This window comes from Bremia lactucae, linkage group LG14 (genome assembly GCF_004359215.1).
Source record: "Bremia lactucae strain SF5 linkage group LG14, whole genome shotgun sequence".
In the NCBI taxonomy this organism is placed as follows: Eukaryota; Oomycota; class Peronosporomycetes; order Peronosporales; family Peronosporaceae; genus Bremia; species Bremia lactucae.
Genome location: NC_090623.1, coordinates 1,888,845 through 1,907,352, shown reverse-complemented (window position 1 = coordinate 1,907,352; position 18,508 = coordinate 1,888,845).

The following is an 18,508-nucleotide window of genomic DNA, read 5'->3' as shown; positions in this document are numbered from 1 at the left end:
TTGGTGTACTTAAGGGGATGGTCAATTACTTAAATAAAGTAATTAGACCCACCAATCGGGTGTGCATCACATTTGTGACCAACCCTTGTGTATGTGATGCACATAGGTGCATTCACATTAGGAGAGATGACGGCTAGCGTCATCCGTTACGCGAGGTATCTAGAAAGATACGCTTGCAATACATATTAGTATTATCTACAGTGATGACATTTTGATTGGTAAAAATAAGCGATTCAATATAAATCAGTCTGAAGACTATTTTCTACTTAGTAAGTGCGCACGAGGAGCCGGATTATCGCTCCCGTGACGACACTTTACTAGAGCTCTTAGTGCGTTGGATGAGGTTGCTAAGGCGCCCACCGCAACTACCTCACTGCACGCAAGAGAAGCTGATTTATTCGCTTCCTCGCTGTGCTAGGGTGTGTGTCTAAGTAGAGCGTGGCCGCGTTTCGACGTGCCCGCCTACACAGTTCATGAATACACGTTGATTACGGTGCTCATGCAACGTCTTACGGTTGGTCCCGTCAAGATTTACCTGTTTCGCTTGAAACTGGATACGGTTGAAGAAGTAATATCCGTTGCCGAACAGGAGGACTTTAGCTTGAGACAGGGTCAAGCTAGTTCGTCATAGTATCGTTCTCCAAGACGACACGAGTTAGAAGGTCCAGAACCTATTGACCTCTCTTATATCGAAAGCGAGAAACCTCGCTTTTCGAACAATTAGAGATTGCAGAAACGCAATCGCTGCCAAAAATTGGGACATTACGCTCATGAGTGTAGTGCCCCACGTCCAGCACCAAAAGGTAGTGAACGTAAATTTGGACCGTATGCTATAACGGCAACGGTCGCGGATCCGACGTTGCTGCGAAATCGCAACAGCGAGGCGGACCGCCAAAAAATGGACGGGGTCAGTAGGGGTGCAACGCCCACTGATCCAGCAACCTCAAGAGAATTTGCAAATCTTTTGAAAAAACTTGCTCCAGACACCCAGTCATTATGTGTCTCTTCACTTGGCGATGAGGTATCCGTGAAAATTGACAAATGAGTTGTCACTAAGAGCCCTAGTGGACTGTGTAGCGTCGGATAACTTTATTTCGTCGCCAGTCACTAGAGAGTCGTAGGCTCAAATATGTTGAGCGCAACATCCCTCCAACGAGGATGACGGTGCGTCTAGCGACAGGCGCATCGATACCAGTAATGAAACGCATAGTGAAATTTCACTACACGTTAAAGGATTTACAGTACGATGATAATTTCATCGTACTGGATTTGGAAGACAAATTTGATGTCTTCCAAGGTCTACCTTGGCTCAGAAAATATGAGCCAAGGATCAGCTGGCAGCATCGATCCGTAAAGATGCCTGCCACTTGTTCATCGGATGGCCATCTCATGAACGTCTTGGAGCGTCCACAGGCGTGTGGATGTAGTACGAGTGAGTGCGACGGCCTCACTAGTGGTACAGTCCTTTGTACGACTGCACAAGATCACAGTGTGATTACTCATCACACTGTGGAGTCAGCTGCCGGCGGCTGTACGGATGTACAGGCAGCGCCGAAGGTTCACTACTCGAATAAGTCGAGTGGATTGAGACAATGAATGTACGCCTAGCGGGCGAGATTCAAGAAAGATACCCGTTGCCTAAAAGGGCAACACGATGATCCTAGGAGTAAGCGGATCTGCTATATTTTACCAATACGCAACTCTGTCAAGAACCGCTCGGGTTCTAGGACTCGTAATTGAGTTATCTTCGAAGTTAACTTCAAAGGCGCATACACATCAAGCGTATAAGCGCCTACTCTTGATCCGTCATTAACGAAGACATTCAATGTTGCGGATTCTTCCTGAAATTTATCCACAGGCTGCCGAGAAATTTATCCCTCGGGATGCTGAAGTCTAGTCACTTCAGCATTTACTATCTGAGGGGATTAATCAAATACGTGGGGACTTATTCCCTCAACGTCTTCCGAACCTATTTGCGCTATCACAGTCGGGTCCTATAAGTTTGACTCTCTACTCGACGTCACAGAGGACTACGTAATCGATATTCGGTCAGCGGTAATTTTTGCAGAGAACGAACGGGTTTTTAGCAGTTCATCGATGGACGAAAGTGTCCTCGATGTGAAAACTCGGATTGAAAGATATACTACTCAATCCTGGGAGTCGCTTAAGAAAAATCCTTTATATAAGGATTTGATTGAATACAGGGATAACATTCCCTGAAGCAATTACATGCGAGTTGCCTAAGGATAAAGGCACTCGACATGAGATCGAGCTCAAACCGGGCTCGAAGTACTGTGTCATGAAGCAGTGGCCACTGCCTCGTTAATAAGTACTTGCGATCGATAAACCGATCGATTAAAAGCGGGCCATGTAAGGGAGTCAGCCTTCCCACATACATCTCCGACCTTCTGTTTGCGAAAGGCCAGAAGAGAGTGGCGGATAGTGAATTCTGCAATGGTACCGGCTCAGACACCGATACCTAGAAAAAAACGTAATCATAGATGGTATGTCTAAGAGTACCATTTTTTCGTCTATGGATCTGATGGATGGATTTTATTAGATCCTTATGCGTGAACAGGACATACCGTACACAACAGAGAGCACTCCCCGTGGGATGCTGTGGGAATGGCTAGTAATGCTACAGGGGCTTAGTAACACCACTGCAACATTCAATAGATGCGTAACGAATCTGTTGAGACCTGTGCGAGAATTCGCAACCGTGTTATTTTGACTATGTATTCGTCCATAGCCGTGCTATGGACGGAAAGACGGACGTAAAAGTTCATGAAGTTTTCCTTAGCCAGGTTCTTACACCATGCGAAATCATAAGTGTACGCAAATTTTAAGAAATGTATGTTCACTGCAAGCGAAATGCACCTTCTTGGGTGAATCGTCCGTAAACACGGTGTGCGCCCTGATCCTGAAAACATCTAGGCAATTACCGACTAGCCAGTTCCAGTCGATGTCAAGGAACTTTGAAAGTTCCTTGGGCTAGCGGCGCACTTGCACAAGTACTAACGCAATTATGCCGAGATGACAGTTCATCTCTCTCGTCTCTTGAAAAAATACGAGAAATAGCTACGGAACGCTGATTGTCAGCGTTCCTTTAAAGGTATCCAGCAAAGCTTGATGCAAAATTCCAAGATGGGCTATTGCAGATCAAGACTACCATTCCATATGGTCTGTGACGCCAGCGATTTCGAAATCGGCTGTGCGTTAATGCAATACGATACAGACGACGCAGAACGCGTCGTCTGTTATCAATCGCGTCAGCTGCAACCAGCTGAACGCATTTGCCCAGTGCATGACAAGGAACTCCTTGCCATGAAATATGCACTGCCTAATTTTAGGGTGTATGTTCTCGATTATAGATCATTCATCATATATATGGGCCATGCGTCATATGCACGGCCGTAAATAGCCCACACTTCTCGCAAAGAATGACGAGATGGCTATCCTTCTTCGCGGAGTATAATTTCTCCGTGGGACATAAGCCAGAACGACTTATTAATGTCGTCGCTGATGCGTTTTCACGCCGATCCGATTTCGAGTCGGCAGTGCACTCCAACAGTGAAAATAATCTCTCTGTTGCAACACCCACTACGGTATTCCGTCATCAACCTTGTTTGATGACATAAAACAAGCCTACATAGAAGATAAAGACCTTCTGCGTTAATGGATCATCTGATGAATCTATCCGATAAATCTTTTGAAGATTTACCGGCTTTATGTCGATCGTCATCCGATCGATACACATCACGCAACGGCTTATTGTATTACACAGCCGTTGCCAACGACACGCCACGTGTCGTCGTCCCAATTCGTAATATTTTGCGCTTGCGCATCATGTATGAGTGTCACGATGCACTAATAAGTGGGCATCTTGGACGTGAGAAAAAAAGTATCTCACAGTAAGTCGCGACTTTTACCGGCCTCCTAGTATCAATTCGCGCACAAGCACAAATGTGCTTGCGAGGTATGTTAACGGGTGAAGCCTAGCCCTTCATTCCGTGCACCTCTTCAACCTCTATCACTTCCGGCAGAGTGTTGGCAATCCGTATTTATGGACTTCGTCTTCGGATTCCCGAAGACGACCACAAAAACAATGGAATCCTTGTTTTTGTAGACAGATTCAGCAAAGATGGTACATCTTGCTGCGGTACCAAAGTCGGTTACGGCTCCGGGTTGTGCCCGTGCCTTCATCGACACGGTATTCAAACTCCATGGGTTACCCCGTGAATTGGTCTTGGATAGAGATCCAAGATTCACGGCGGAGTTCTGGCAATCCGTGTTCCGATCTCTCGGAGCACGGCTGACTACGTCAACACCCGATCACCCAGAAACGGATGGTCAAACAGAACGCGTAAATCGCGTCCTCGAAGAGATACTTCGAGGTTACGTCCAATCGTATCCGAATTGGAGCGAATTCTTACCGATGGTCGAATTCACCATCAATAATTCGGTGCAACGCATACACCGCTCTTCGTGGATGGCGTAAGCCATTCACGCATACCAACCCATGTAGAGGGATCCTCTAGCTTGAGAGGGGGTGGACTACTTCTTGAGATTTGCATACAACTTATGCTTTCGCATAAGTGTAAGAACCTGACGAACGTGAGTTTTATGAACTTCCACGTCCGTCTTTCCGACCATGGCCCGGCTATGGACGACACATAGTCAAAATAACTCGGTTGCGAATTCTCGCACCGGTCTCACCAGATTTATTTCACATCTGGTGAATGTTGCAGGGGCGTTAGTAAGTCCCTGAGGCATCACTAGCCATTTCCAGAGCATCCCACTGGGAGTGCTCACTGCTGTGTGAGTGGCGGATAGTGCACGAATTCAACAAACTGAATGCTGCAATGGTACCGGCTCAGACACCGATACCTAAAAAAGACGTCATCATGAATGGTATGTCTAAGAACCATCTTTTCGTCTATGGATCTGATGGATGGATTTTGTCAGACCCTTATGCGTGAACGAGACGTATTGTTCTCGTCTGGCCTTTCGCACACAGAAGGTCGGAGAGCTATGTTGGGAGGTTGACTCCCTTGCATAGTCCGCTTTTACTCGATCGGTAAAGAATTTATCGATCGCAAGTACTTATTCACGAGGCAGTGGCCACTGCTTCATGACACAGTACTTCGAGCCCAGTTTGAGCACGATCTCATGTCGAGTGCCTTTATCCTTAGGCAACTCGCATGGAACTGCTTCAGGGAATACATCCCTGAATTCAATCAAATCCTTGTATAAAAAATCTCTCTTATGTGACTTCGAGGATTCAGTAGTATATATATCTCTACTGACCCCGACCGTTTTTGGCGGTCCGCCTTGCTGTTGCGATTACGCAACAACGTCGGACCCACGACCGTTGCCCTTTTTGGCATTCGGTCCATAATTCGTTTAGTTACTCTCGGTACTGGGCGTGGAGCACTACACTCATAGCGTAGTGTCCTAACTTTTGAACGCAATTGAATTTCTGCAATCGCTTCTTAATTAAAAAGCAAGGTTTCACGCTTTCGACATAAGAGAGGTCCATAGGCTCTGGACCTCCCAGTTCGTGTCATCTTGGAGGACGATAAGATGACGAATTAGCTTGAGCCTGTCTCAAGCTAAAGTCCTTCTGTTCCGCAACGGATATTGCTACTTCAAGCGTATCTAGTTCCAAGCGGAACAGGTGGGTCTTTACGGGGCCATCCGTATGACCTTGCATGAACACCGTAATCAACGTGTGTTCATGAACTGGGTTGCCTGTGAAGGCTCGGCACATCGTCGACTTGCATTTGCTCGTCGACGATGTGCCGAGCCCTTATGGCATCGTTTAACTTGACAAATCATCTTTAGAGAGAGTCTTCTTCGACCCCCCTAAACTTATGTCAAGCTTTAAGGTTTCGGGACGACGCGTGTGCGTCATCCCAGGTACAGGGGCCTATACCTGTTGTAACCTCAACAGTTCTCCCTGTTGAGAGTCTTGCTGATTTAGCAAGGCTTCTTTTTCCTTCATCTCGTCAAGTTCATGTTGTATGAACTTGGCGATGGCTGAATGGAGGGCATCTCTGTCTAAATTGGACAGCATTGCCAAGATTGCATATTTCCTACGGTCGAACTCATTCGTTCGACCGCACTCCTTTCTATATCACTTAAAAAGGAGTAGCTTTCACGGGAAACGTGATGCGTATTCCCACTATCAATTAACATGTCCATGTTAGATGTGGTCCTTGAACGGACTACAAAGTGCTACCAGGTGTAACGAAGCACTACGACTTGTAGTGTTTCAGTACAAGTCCACTTCGCACTGCTTCAGTTGCGAGTGGTGCCTTACGTTATTTCACGTACACTAGTACGTGCAGAGGAAGACTTCTCTTTAACGTAACTAGCTTTTAGAGGTAAAATGAAAACTGTATTTAATATAATTAAGTGTCTCTCTTTCTATCTTGTAAATGCTAACTTCATTATAACCTAATACTAAACATGTAATTGAATTCATATCTTTATCTTATCTGTAACTCTCTTTGATTACCTCTACAGCTGATTAGTCAGCGGAATAAATCGATACAATGGTCTATACCTATTTATGGATAAGAATTCTGAACATTACTATATAAAGTAATATCCTCCAAATATTATCTACCTTTTAGATAATATATTAATTAACAACCTTTATGTGTTAATTTCATGTAACGATACACCCCGTTTCAGGACGCACATTCCCTTCACTCAACTCAGAACCGTTTGAACAACATTACTTTTGGAATGACATATGGAAAGACATCATCGCATCAGCATTAAGGAAGTATGCCAGCGACGAATTGGTCAGGTCACATATTGGCCGGTACATCTTCAGAGATGGCTCGCTTCAAAAACCGACCGCTATCGCTGCTTCGTGGCTAACTGCATCATAACTTTACAATTGCTTTCCAGCTACAGCTGCTTTTAAATGTAACAGAACGTAATGTCACGATCCGTAGTACTTTGACCAACTTTACTCGTTTCCATTTTATTATATCTTTGCCACAAGTTTATCCAGCATCGTATAATGCTAATCTACGCCTTTCCAAGTCTAATTTTTATGCCCTAAATCTTTAGTTGTACCACTGGAGCGCTAATTCAATTGAATGACGCTAGATTTAAGTATCATGCTTGGAAAGAGTAATGGATATTGACCAATCAATACGTAATCTTACTGAAAACCCCAACAGCAATTTGACAGTTTCTCACGTACCGATTAATTATTTTTCTTGAATCTGCAAAATAAGTCTAATGTAGAAATTTGAGTGTCATTGCCACTGCTTTCATCGGTAACTTGAGCTAGCCAGCAACAATTGCTGATGTTATATGTTACTCATCATGCTTAATTATCCGCCGCAAGACTTAAAAAATTGCAATGCTATGACCGATACGTGCGTAACGTAACCAGAAGCGCCCACCGCAATAAGCTGACGAAATTCCAGCAATTACACATCTAAGCGATCGAAGGCTCCGCGTCGCGGCTAACGATTGTCGACACGCCCACTTTCGTTTCATCACGTCGTCAAAAGATGATTTCACGATGTCAAAAATTTGAAGCACTGTTTGGTTTTACAACCAGCCTTTTCTATCATTGTGCGTAAAATAGCTTGTTCTCCGCAGAAGTCGCTGCAATTGATTAGTCTCTATATGTACGATGTAGCGGAAATACGTAGCTTTTTAGTCAAAGGAAGATTTTTAAGCTCAATACCCTCTTAGTTCTATGAAACTAAACAAAATTACAATTCGAAGATTTGTACAAGCTCGAAGAGATTATCTACTCTGGTCCAAGGGACATGAGGATTTTTAAAAATTCAACAGGAACTGCCCAAGAGTATGAACCTTTCAATGGCGTATTGGTCTTACAGATCACAGCGCAAGCCATGCATCTGCGCCACTCGTCATTTTGCCGCATCCACAGGGTGTTGGGATTCCATTAGTATGGATTTTGTGCTTGGCCTACCGAAATATGTGGGTAGCAACACGGGCATCGTGTTCTTTGTTGACAGATTGAACAAAATGGCTCATTTGCTGCGGTGGCAGATACCATTGATGGTGAAGGTGCATCAGAGATTTAATTACTCGCGTGTCTTCCCGAGGGGTTTGGCAACTTGCATGTCTGAACATAGGTGCTGACCCATTTATCGAGCTTGAGCCACTAACAACTCTGACGCACCGAGCCCTGAGATCTATCTCGACCGAGATGACCGCTAAAAGCACCTTAGAGATGATCAATACTTCAGCTTAAAAATCCGCTGCATCCGTGTAAAAGCACAAACGGCTGTTCTCGGTATAGTATAATGTAATTACGCACATAATCGTGCTGACAACTGAATATTCGTGCATTTAAATTTCTCGCTCCCAGGAGCTTCTGGCAAAACTACACTGTTCACCCTTGGCATATGTCGAACGGATAAAATAAGTGATTGGCGACGTTACCGTCGTAGCATGAGCAAGCTCATAATCCAGTCGCGTAATAACGCACCAGCCTAAACATTTTGCTCTTTCCAGGCTTATCTATCACCTCAAAACTTTATTCGACAAAGAATGAAAGCCATCGTCTATATTTGAATGTTTATGGGCACGGGCTGTCTAGCCATTATCTGGGCGATATGAGGCGGCTTAGTCGCGGTGCGTAAAGATGTGTGATCGATGTAGATCACAATAGGTTTAGAGCTTGGCAGATGAACTCTATCGTCAGAAAAACATACCACATAGTAAGTAGCTTTTTGTCATGAACTAAGCGGTTATTTTATGCAGTCTTAAGCTCCCGAGATTCGAACGGAAGGACACCTTCGTCACTAACATATGGTTGTAACCGCGCAAAGGCGATCAGATCGGAAAGAGCCAAATCGGAGCATGTACAAGACTTCCGTCACTGCTTTGTAGCGTCATTGTCTGTGCTAGTCCAGCACCAGTCCACATTCTCCATAAGGGGACTGGATAGCGGCCGAGCCATATCAGCGTTTTTTTGCTGTCCTTGTGCAAGTAGTTGTTGGCAAGACCAAGCAATTTACACATTTCCTTCTGGTTTTCAGAAATCAATATAATTTGGCATATACCTCAGCCAGATCCAGATTCGCTCTAGCACCTCGCTTTCCGATAAAGCACCCTAAGAAGGTGATCTCTTTCGCATCTAAGATGCGTTTTGATGCGTTAGCATACACATCATTCGTACGCATGCATTCAAGCACAGCTCGAAAGTGGACTATGTGATTATTTAGATCTGGCTGACCCTGCTCCGCACGAATATGGATAAATAATCGTCAGACTATGCATGTACATAGCCTTTATGAGGGTGGAACAGTTGCGTTTTTCGTTTACCCGACGAATAACTTTTTCTGGGCCATTAGAAAATCCCTGAGGCATTATCAGCCACCTCCGGAACATGCCGCTTGGGTGCTGACCGCTCAAGCGGTATATCACTAGCTCGCATTATCAGTCGATAGCCATCGACAAAATCAAGCGCTTATACCTCGTAAACCCCACCATATTGTTCTGGAGAAAATCCTTTTTAATAATTGGTGTTTGTGCCGGTACAGGGACAGCATCAGTGACTCGGTTCGGGAGCTGAACTTTAGTATTGTTTTTGAATTTTAAATACCTTACATAATTACCTTAATAAAGTCTGGCACCAGATCTATATCTGGTGGCTGACACGTGAATTTTACCATTATTTAGTATGGTGTCAAATATGGGAGGCGCTAGTGAGCGCTCGCTTTTCGCTATTGAGCACGCACCGTAGCTTTAAAAACCCCGTGCATATCTTTGATTGGTCGAAATGGTACTTTAATAAACTGAAGATTCAATCGACGGAAAATTTGCAGTTAGTTAATAGCCGTAATTTCCAAAAATCGGTCATGGTAAAACACAAACAGGATGGGACCAGCCAAACACGCAGTGCCGCGAACAGCTGTGGCTACTCCTATGACACGTACCCTTCTCCCGCGTGGTAATGATGCTTCGGCGGCTCCAAGTGCCCCTGCGGCAGGGTTGGGAACTAGGGTACCAGCCACCACACCCGTCGCCTTGCGTACGTGGCGTGGCAGGAAATGCTAGAATTTAGAATTTCCTGATTTCTGATTCGCAATTTTTTTTGGTATCCATGGTGTCTGGGATTCTGCAGCGCAGAACAACCCAAGCCAGCAATATGGCCCAGGAAACGAACCATTTTAGTAGCCGTGCTTGTCAATCCATACCTCTAGATCAACGAGTGCGCCCGAAATAGTGGTGGCTGTAGAGAGGTATATTTGCGCGCTGGCGAGGAGTTAAGCTCATGATCGCCTCACTTCCTACGAAGAGACCTAAGTGCGTTAAGGAGGTTGTTAGCTTTAATATATTTTGCCTCTTTCATTGAGAATCAGCAGATTTTCATGAGAAGACAAAACTTATATTATCGCATGTACAAGTCAATATTAACGCGCTCATGTTAGATCCTTGTTATAGGTAGACGTTCATTGGATATTTCGTATGAGACTCAGAATCGCAGATGTCGATGTATTAAACTTTTATTAATTACAAGTAAACAGATCAAATTTAAATAAACGTATTAGTAGCGGCAGGTTCAGTTGGTATATAACAACCACAAAGAGACACCGAAGAAGACGACAAGTCGTCAGTTTTTCATCCCGGAGTGCGGATTCGTAATTCTCAAGAACGGCACAAAAACTCTTTCAGCTGAAACAAGAATATATTCTTACAATTTTTTAGGTACATATATTTGGCCTATATTTAGCCTCCACTACATTCTAGATTTGTCAAATTGCAACTCCCCTTAAAGCTGCATCATGCGTTGGTTTTTGTTAACAATATATACTTGTGAAAGTTGACTTCTTTATATGTAACAAATCTAGAGTTGTTGGCTCTATTTCATTTTTTACGTTACTAAAAAATAAGTTCTCAGTGATGTAATGGGACACTGCCGACTTGTTTGGCTTCAGTACAAGTCCACTTTGCACTGCTTCAGTGCAAGTTGCCAGACGTCACTTCTTGCACATTAGTACGTGCAGAGGAGACTCTCTTCAAAATACTTGCTTTAAAGAGGGTTTAGTAAACTGTATATAATATAATAAGTTCTTCTGCTTCTATCTATTTTCTACTTTGTATACTTATACAGAAATATGTAATATAATCTTATCCTTCTCTCTCTTTGAGCGCGTCCAGTGCTGACTGGACCGCGGAGCATGTCGATATAAAGGCCTACATCTCCCAATGAATAAGCTTTTCGAATGTTACTGCGTAAAGTAATATTCTCAAAATATAATCTACCTTTTAGTTAGGGAACCGATATAGGTACACGCCCCTTTTGATGAAATCTGGAGGTACAGAAAAACAATGTTAGCAAAAAAAATCCCCCCCCCTTCCGTCTGTTTTGTATTAAAACGTCTAATAAAATATAATCACTGTATGGTCATTCCACTGCATCCAAATCACCGTTTCTTAACAATCGTCTTTGGATCGCCCTTCCCCCCCCCCCAATTACATCTGGGAACCGATTTGGCCAAACCCCTAATTATTTGTTTCTATATCTATGAGAGTAGTGTAATGGTAGCAACTTGTTGATAACTTAATTTCATATGAGAAACCTTTATGCAGGCCTTCCTTGCTTCAGTAGCTCAAAAGGCCTGCAAAAAAACTTCTCAATATTTGTGAAATCGCTTTGTATAATAGCAAGATGCTTTTTAAACAAAGAAATCATGAGCAAAAGCCGACAAAACCTGAAACATAAAGAAACTGTGGCTAGCTTGCACTCATGGTGGAAACAAAAAAGACTACTAAGATTCGGCTATTTGAAAGGTAAGTATGCACTTCCGCAAAAGTTGGTAGAAGTAAAGTAAATTAAATTCATCCTTAGCTTGACCGCCAAAGACTAACTAACACACATGCGCAAGAGCGCACCTCCGACCCTTGTCGCTTATTTCCAGCTCAACTTCGCCCTTCTGCTCGATTTGCTGCTCTTTCTTTTCGTTTTTTTTCATGACTTGCCAATCACGTGCGGGCGCTCTTAGCTTATCCTCGCCTGTTAAAAACAGTACACCTAACATTGCCAAACGAACACGGTTTCTGATGTGCTCAGGGGCAGTAACAGCCATTACACTACTCTCGTGTAGATAAATAAGATGTGAGGCTATAGCGATTCTCTAATGTAATTAAGGAAAGGTAATGTTTCAAAGGTTAAAGGGCGATCTAAAGATGAATAACTGTTAGATTTGCGATGTACCGGACTTATAAAAATGTGTTCTTCAATTAATATTTTTTTTAGTTAAAACAATCAGACGGGGAGGAGGGGGTGTTGCTATACCAAAAAGGGGGTGTGCCTACACCGGTTCCCATTAGATAGTATATTTATTTACAACTTTAAAGTTTTAAATTTAATGTAACGATACCCCCGTTACATCACTGCCCCCCCCTTTAAACGCAAATCACTCTGACTGTTAAATAGAGTGGTCACTATAAGACAACTTAAGTGAAAACGATGTTGATTAATCAGAACCATCATTTTAATATTATCGCATGGTTAACGGGTCCATGGGGTGTGCGAATAGTGCAGAGCCTTCGGGCTGCGGTACATGCAGCCGCGGGCGACGCATTGTTGTCTATTGCGCAGCAAATGTTTCGTCTATCGAATCATCGTCTTCTCCCGCAACTCGAAATGTTGCGGGTGCACGTAGTGAATCGCCACGTGAGTGCGACCTCTCTTTGGAGGTTGACTATGAATGCGATTCGACCATTTAGTCCGACTTCGGAAGAGCAAAACAGTCGCCTGATCGTTCTTAAGCGGCTGACTATGAGCCTCCGAATGATGGGATCGATCGGATAGACGTGCGAAATGCATTCGCTATAGCATGTTCGGTGCCGACGACAAGGATGATTCCTCATCGCCAGCACTGTCTCCCGTGCCGTCACCCGCACATATTTCTGTGTAGGGTGATGACGATGGCGTAAGCCATCGTAATAAAAGTTCTTGTGGTACCCCTGCTTCAGTGGATACCACTCAGGGGAGCGCAGACAATAAATTGAATGGTATTGCCCCTGAGAAAAAGCCGTGGCTTTTGCCCGAACAGCTAATTAATAGCTTGTTTGGAGAGACTACTCCTCACAATAAATATCCCTTATTTATTGCGACAAAGCTTCCTCGCCTTGATCCCAGCGCGAAGAATTTTCGCGCTGAGGAAGATTTCAATCTCGATGCTTTTTTTCAAGCATCGATGGTATTTAGAGGCAACAATAAGGTAGATAAAGCCTCGCTTATGCAAGCCTGGAGCGCATTCATTTGCAATGTCAAAGCGATTGGACGCGAAGCCTGGCTTCAAAGACTTAACGCGATTCGCGTTAAATTTGAGAAACGAACTTCAACCGGTGCAAGGTATGTATTGCATCGGTTGTCATGTGAGACAGGACTTCCATGCCTCACGTGGGATGATCCCTGTTGTGTCGTGTTGAAAACACGAAGATAGTAAAAGGGGATGTATATTCCCTTTCTTTGCCCTGGGAAAGGGCTCGCATCTCTATCGAGATGCGCGATGCGATTGACGTTTTGCAATCGATTTACATGCGCCAAGGGCACGTGTTTCCGGATGGACCTTCCGATCCATCTGATGGGTCTCGTGATACTGACAGACGAGGCCTTCAACGTCAACAACCAGCTGGGGCGAGGCTCCCAGCTGTCATACGAAGGTGGATTACCGCGCCAGCGAATAAGACAGCTCATTTGCTGCCCCTTCACTTCACGTTGGTATTGAATACGTTCCACAAGAAAACGTTGACCACCGTGGAAATCCACCAATGGTGTGGTGGAGGAGGGAAAATTTGAATTGACCTGTGTGTCGGATCTAGAGTCGACGATCGACAAACTCGACCACTTCCTCCATGAATTGGAGTAGGGTCCTGATAATGAGCGCGACAACCAGCTCGTCACGAAGAGCGTGAAACTTCAGTTTGAAATCCATTGAGTACGCACATTTTGAACGGTCAGTTAATCGTTCGATACGGTGAGCCTGCACCATCTGTTACAACGGTAACGCTTCTTCATCTCATCGCGATTTCGTGGAACTTCGGATTCGGCATGAGGACCTCCAAACCCAGCATGAGAGTGTGGTTCGTGATCTTAAGAATCTTTTGAAGATTTTTATCAAGAGTAGTCAGATCCGTTCGCGTAAGATCGCGTACTGTTGGTACGGGCGGAGCCGACCAGCGTAAAACGAAGGATGCGTTCTCATCCTTCACGGCAATTTTATTATGTACGCAATGCCTCTGCGATACAGCACACGGAATGGCTAAATGAACTTGGGTAATAGTTAACTACTAACCACACACGTGACAACATGCTCCGTAGACATTAGTACTAGATCATTAATTTTGAATGAAAAACCATTTGCTCTTCCATGTTTGTCTGTGTTCCGTTTCTGCTGGTCTACTGCGTAGGCAATGGAGACCTGTACGAAACGGACTACTGATTCTCGAGGCAGCAAAAAAAACTCTGCTGACTTTTTTGTTTTGTCTCTTACAAAGCGCTTTGTGCGCACTGCTTTGAGATCTTTCTCTTCAGCAGCAAGAGATTCCTCGCTGGTACTACCCATTTTTTGTGAGCAATAGTGTCATTGTATTGCTGAGTCTCTCTCTACTGATGTCGATTGCTTCGACGTCGACATCATTTGCGTCATCGGTAATTTCGGCGCGTGATGAGCATGATCCAGAGCTGGTTTTGCTCGTGCGAGCCCCCCCCCCCGCTTTAAAGTAGAGAATCCCTCTAATCGGGTGGCATGCGTCGATGGCGTAAGCCATTCACGAAGAATAATGTATGCGTTGTAGAAGTATGCACCGAAATGTTAAAGGCGAATTTGACCATCGGTATAATTTGCTCCAATTCGATACGATTGGACGTAACCTCGAAGTATCCTTCGAGGACATTATTCACGCGTTCCGTCTGGCCATCTGTCTCCGGAAGATCAGAAGTCGAAATAGTAAGCCGTTTTCCGAGAGTTCGGATCAAAGGATTGCAAAACTCCGCCGAGAACCATGGATCTTCATCGTAAACCAGTTTGCGGGCAAAATCGTGGCGTCTGAATATCGTTTCGATAAAGAAACGGGCACAGGCCTGAGCCGTGATTGACTCTAATACTGCAGCAAGATGTACCATCTTGCTGAATCTGTCTTGAAAGCAAGGATCTCATTGTTTTTGGGATCGTCTTCAGGGAATCCGAAGACGAAGTCCATAAATACGGACTGTTGACATTCTGCTGGAAGTGGTAGAAGTTGTAGAGGTGCACGGGATGGAGGGCTAGGCTTCACGAGTTGACACAACTCGCAAGCACGAATATACCATCGCATGAATTAATACTGGTAGGGCAAGTAAATGTCGCGACTTAGTGTGAGATAAGTTTTCTCACGTCCACGATGCACCAAAAAGTGGGCATCGTGACACTTATACATGATATGCAAGCTCCAATCATTGTAAATCGTAACGACGACACATGGAGTGTCGCAGGCAACAGCTGTGTAATGCAGTAAGCCGTTGCGTGTTGTGTATCCATCAGATGACGATCGATATAAACCGGCTATTCTTTAAAAGATTTTTATTGGATGGATTCATCAGATGATTTATTAAACGCAGACGTTTTTTTCTTCTGTGTAGGCTTTCTTTATGTCATCAAACAAAGTTGACGACGAAACACTTGTTATGAGTGTTACAACAATGGGAAAAATTTTACTGTATGAGTGCGCAGCCGGCTCGAATTGGGTCGGTGATCATGCATCAGCGACGACATAAGTCGTTCTAATTTTATATTCCACGGAGAAATTATACATCGCGAAGAAGGATAGCCACCTCGCCATTTTTTGCGAGGTATGTGAACTGTTTACAGCTGTGCGTAATGACGCATGGTCTGTATATACGATGAACGGTCTCAAATTTAGCTAGTGCATGTTTCATGGCAAGGAGTTCCTTGTCATGCATTGGCAACTGTGTTCAGCTGGTTGCGGCTGACCTGATTGGTAACAGACGACGCGGAACGCGTCGTCTGTATCGTATTGTTTGAACGCACAGCCGATTGCGAAATCGCTGGCGCCAAAGACCGCATGGAATGGTTTGTCTTGATCTGCAATCGCCCATCTTTTATAAAATTGCATCAAGCTTTGCTTGATACCTTCGAACGAACGCTGACAATCAGCGTTCCACAGCCATTTTTCGTAATTTTTCAAGAGACGAGAGAGATGAGCTGTCATCTCGGCATAATTGTGAGAGTACTTGTGCAAGTACGTCGCTAGCCCAAGGAACTTTCTAAGTTCCTTAAAATTAACTGGGATTGACCAGTCGATGATTCCCTTGATCTTTTCGGGACCAGGGCGCACACCGTGTTTACCGTCGATTCACCCAAGAAGGTGCATTTCGCTTGCAGTGAACATACATTTCTTGAAATTTGCGTACAACTTATGATCTCGCATAAGTGTAAGATCCTGACGAACGTGAGTTTCATGAACTTGTACGTACGTCTTTCCGTCCATAAACCGGCTATGGATGAATACATCGTCAAATTTCTCGTGCGAATTCTCGCAACGGTCTTAACAGAGTTGTTACACATCTGTTAAATGTTGCAGGGGCGTTACTAAGCCCCTGACGTATCACTAGCCATTTCCAGAGCATCCCACTGGGAGTGCTCTCTGCCGTGTACGGTATCTACGTTCACGCGTAAGGGTCTGATAAAAGTTATCCGTCAGATCCATAGACGAAATAATGGTACTCTTAGACATACCATCTATAATTACGTCTTTTCTAGGTCACGGTGTCTGAGCCGGTACCATTGTAGCATTCAGTTTATTGAATGCGTGCACTATCCGCCACTCTCTTTTGGCCTTTCGCACACAGAAGGTTGGGGGGGTTATGTGGGGAGGCTGACTCCCTTACATGTCCTGCTTTTAATCGATCGATAAAGAATTTATCGATCGCAATTACTTGTTCAAGAAACAGTGACCACTGCTTGATGACACAGTACTTCGAGCCCGGTTTGAGCTCGATCCTTGTCGAGTGCCTTTATCCTTAGGCAACTCGCATGGAACTGCTTGAGGGAATACATCCCTGTATTCAATTGAATCCTTGTATAAAGAATTTGTCTTAAGTGACCCTTAGGATTAAGAAGTATAACTTTCAATCCGAGTCTTCACATCGCGAACACTTTCGCCCATCGATGAGCTGCTAAAAACTCGTTCGTTTTCTGCAATTATTGCCGCTGACCGAATATCGGCAACGTATTCGTCCTTTGTGACGAGTACGTAGATCTGCCTGATACTGGATTCGTCAAGTTGGCAGATGCGATAAGTGCTTGTCACATTGTCGACGAGCAAATGCAAGTCGCATTGCTCAATCAAATTTGGCAGGCTGTGGCAAAAATTGGGCGCTAGACCTTATGTTGCGCGACCCATATGTCATTGGGTTGCTAGGGGCTTTTAAAGCTCGGCTAAAAAAACAGACCTTTAATTTGCCTAGGGCTGAGTTCAGAGCTCGATCGGAGCTTCTGAAACTCAAGCATGACAGCGTGATGTTCGCGCTTATGCCCAACACGCATTAAATGTGTGGAGTGGATCAGCGATCATTAACGATCCTTCGAATCGATTCTCTTCTTAAGTTCCAAAATTCCGAGACGTGGTGTGTCACAATTAACCGTCCGCATAGAAGTGTGCATCATTACATTGACTTGGTTACTGGAATCAGATATTTTACTGGCGTTCACCAAACGAGCAGTGTGACGTCATTGATGAATTCTTCTGTGTTAAGCACGAGGCTGGAATGATTCGACACCAACATGTTATGTCATAAACAAAACGGTAAATGCTTTGTACATGCTTACAGTAAGCTTAATGATGCTACTATACCGGCACAGACACCAATTCCTAGAATGGCTGCTTCTCCTAAAGTTTTGGTGAGGGAACGGTTCGCTTCACTTAGTCAATTATTACTATCAGCTGCTCATGCAAGCTACTGACATCCGCTTACAGCGGTAAGCAGCCTTAGTGGGATGCTGTAGGATTGGCTAGTTACGCTTTAGGGCTTTTTAATGCTATTTTGAACATCTAGTGACACAATTATTGCGTCATCATCTAGAAGATTCACATACTTATTTGCTGTTTAATTCATAGCTAGACGGAAAAGTGGCGGTCTGATGTGGAAACCCATTCTGCGAAGTGTGTAAGTGCCTTCGAACAAATAAGCTGTATGACAACGTATCTAAATACGTCTTCAATGCAAAAGATTTTTTCTTCTTAGGGTTAGTCTTTGGAAAAGCAGGCCTGGGAGCAGAACCTGCTACAATTAAATCCGTTGTTAATTGGCCGGTTCCTAAGAACCAAAAGACCTGAGTGAGTAGCAGAGTTTAGCCAACTATATGCACAAATGTAGCAAAAAATTACGCGGATATGGCTCGGCCATTATCAAATCTACGTTAAGAAATCAAAATGATGCTGGAATAGCACATAGAATGACGTTTTGAATACAGTAAGGGATAGCCTC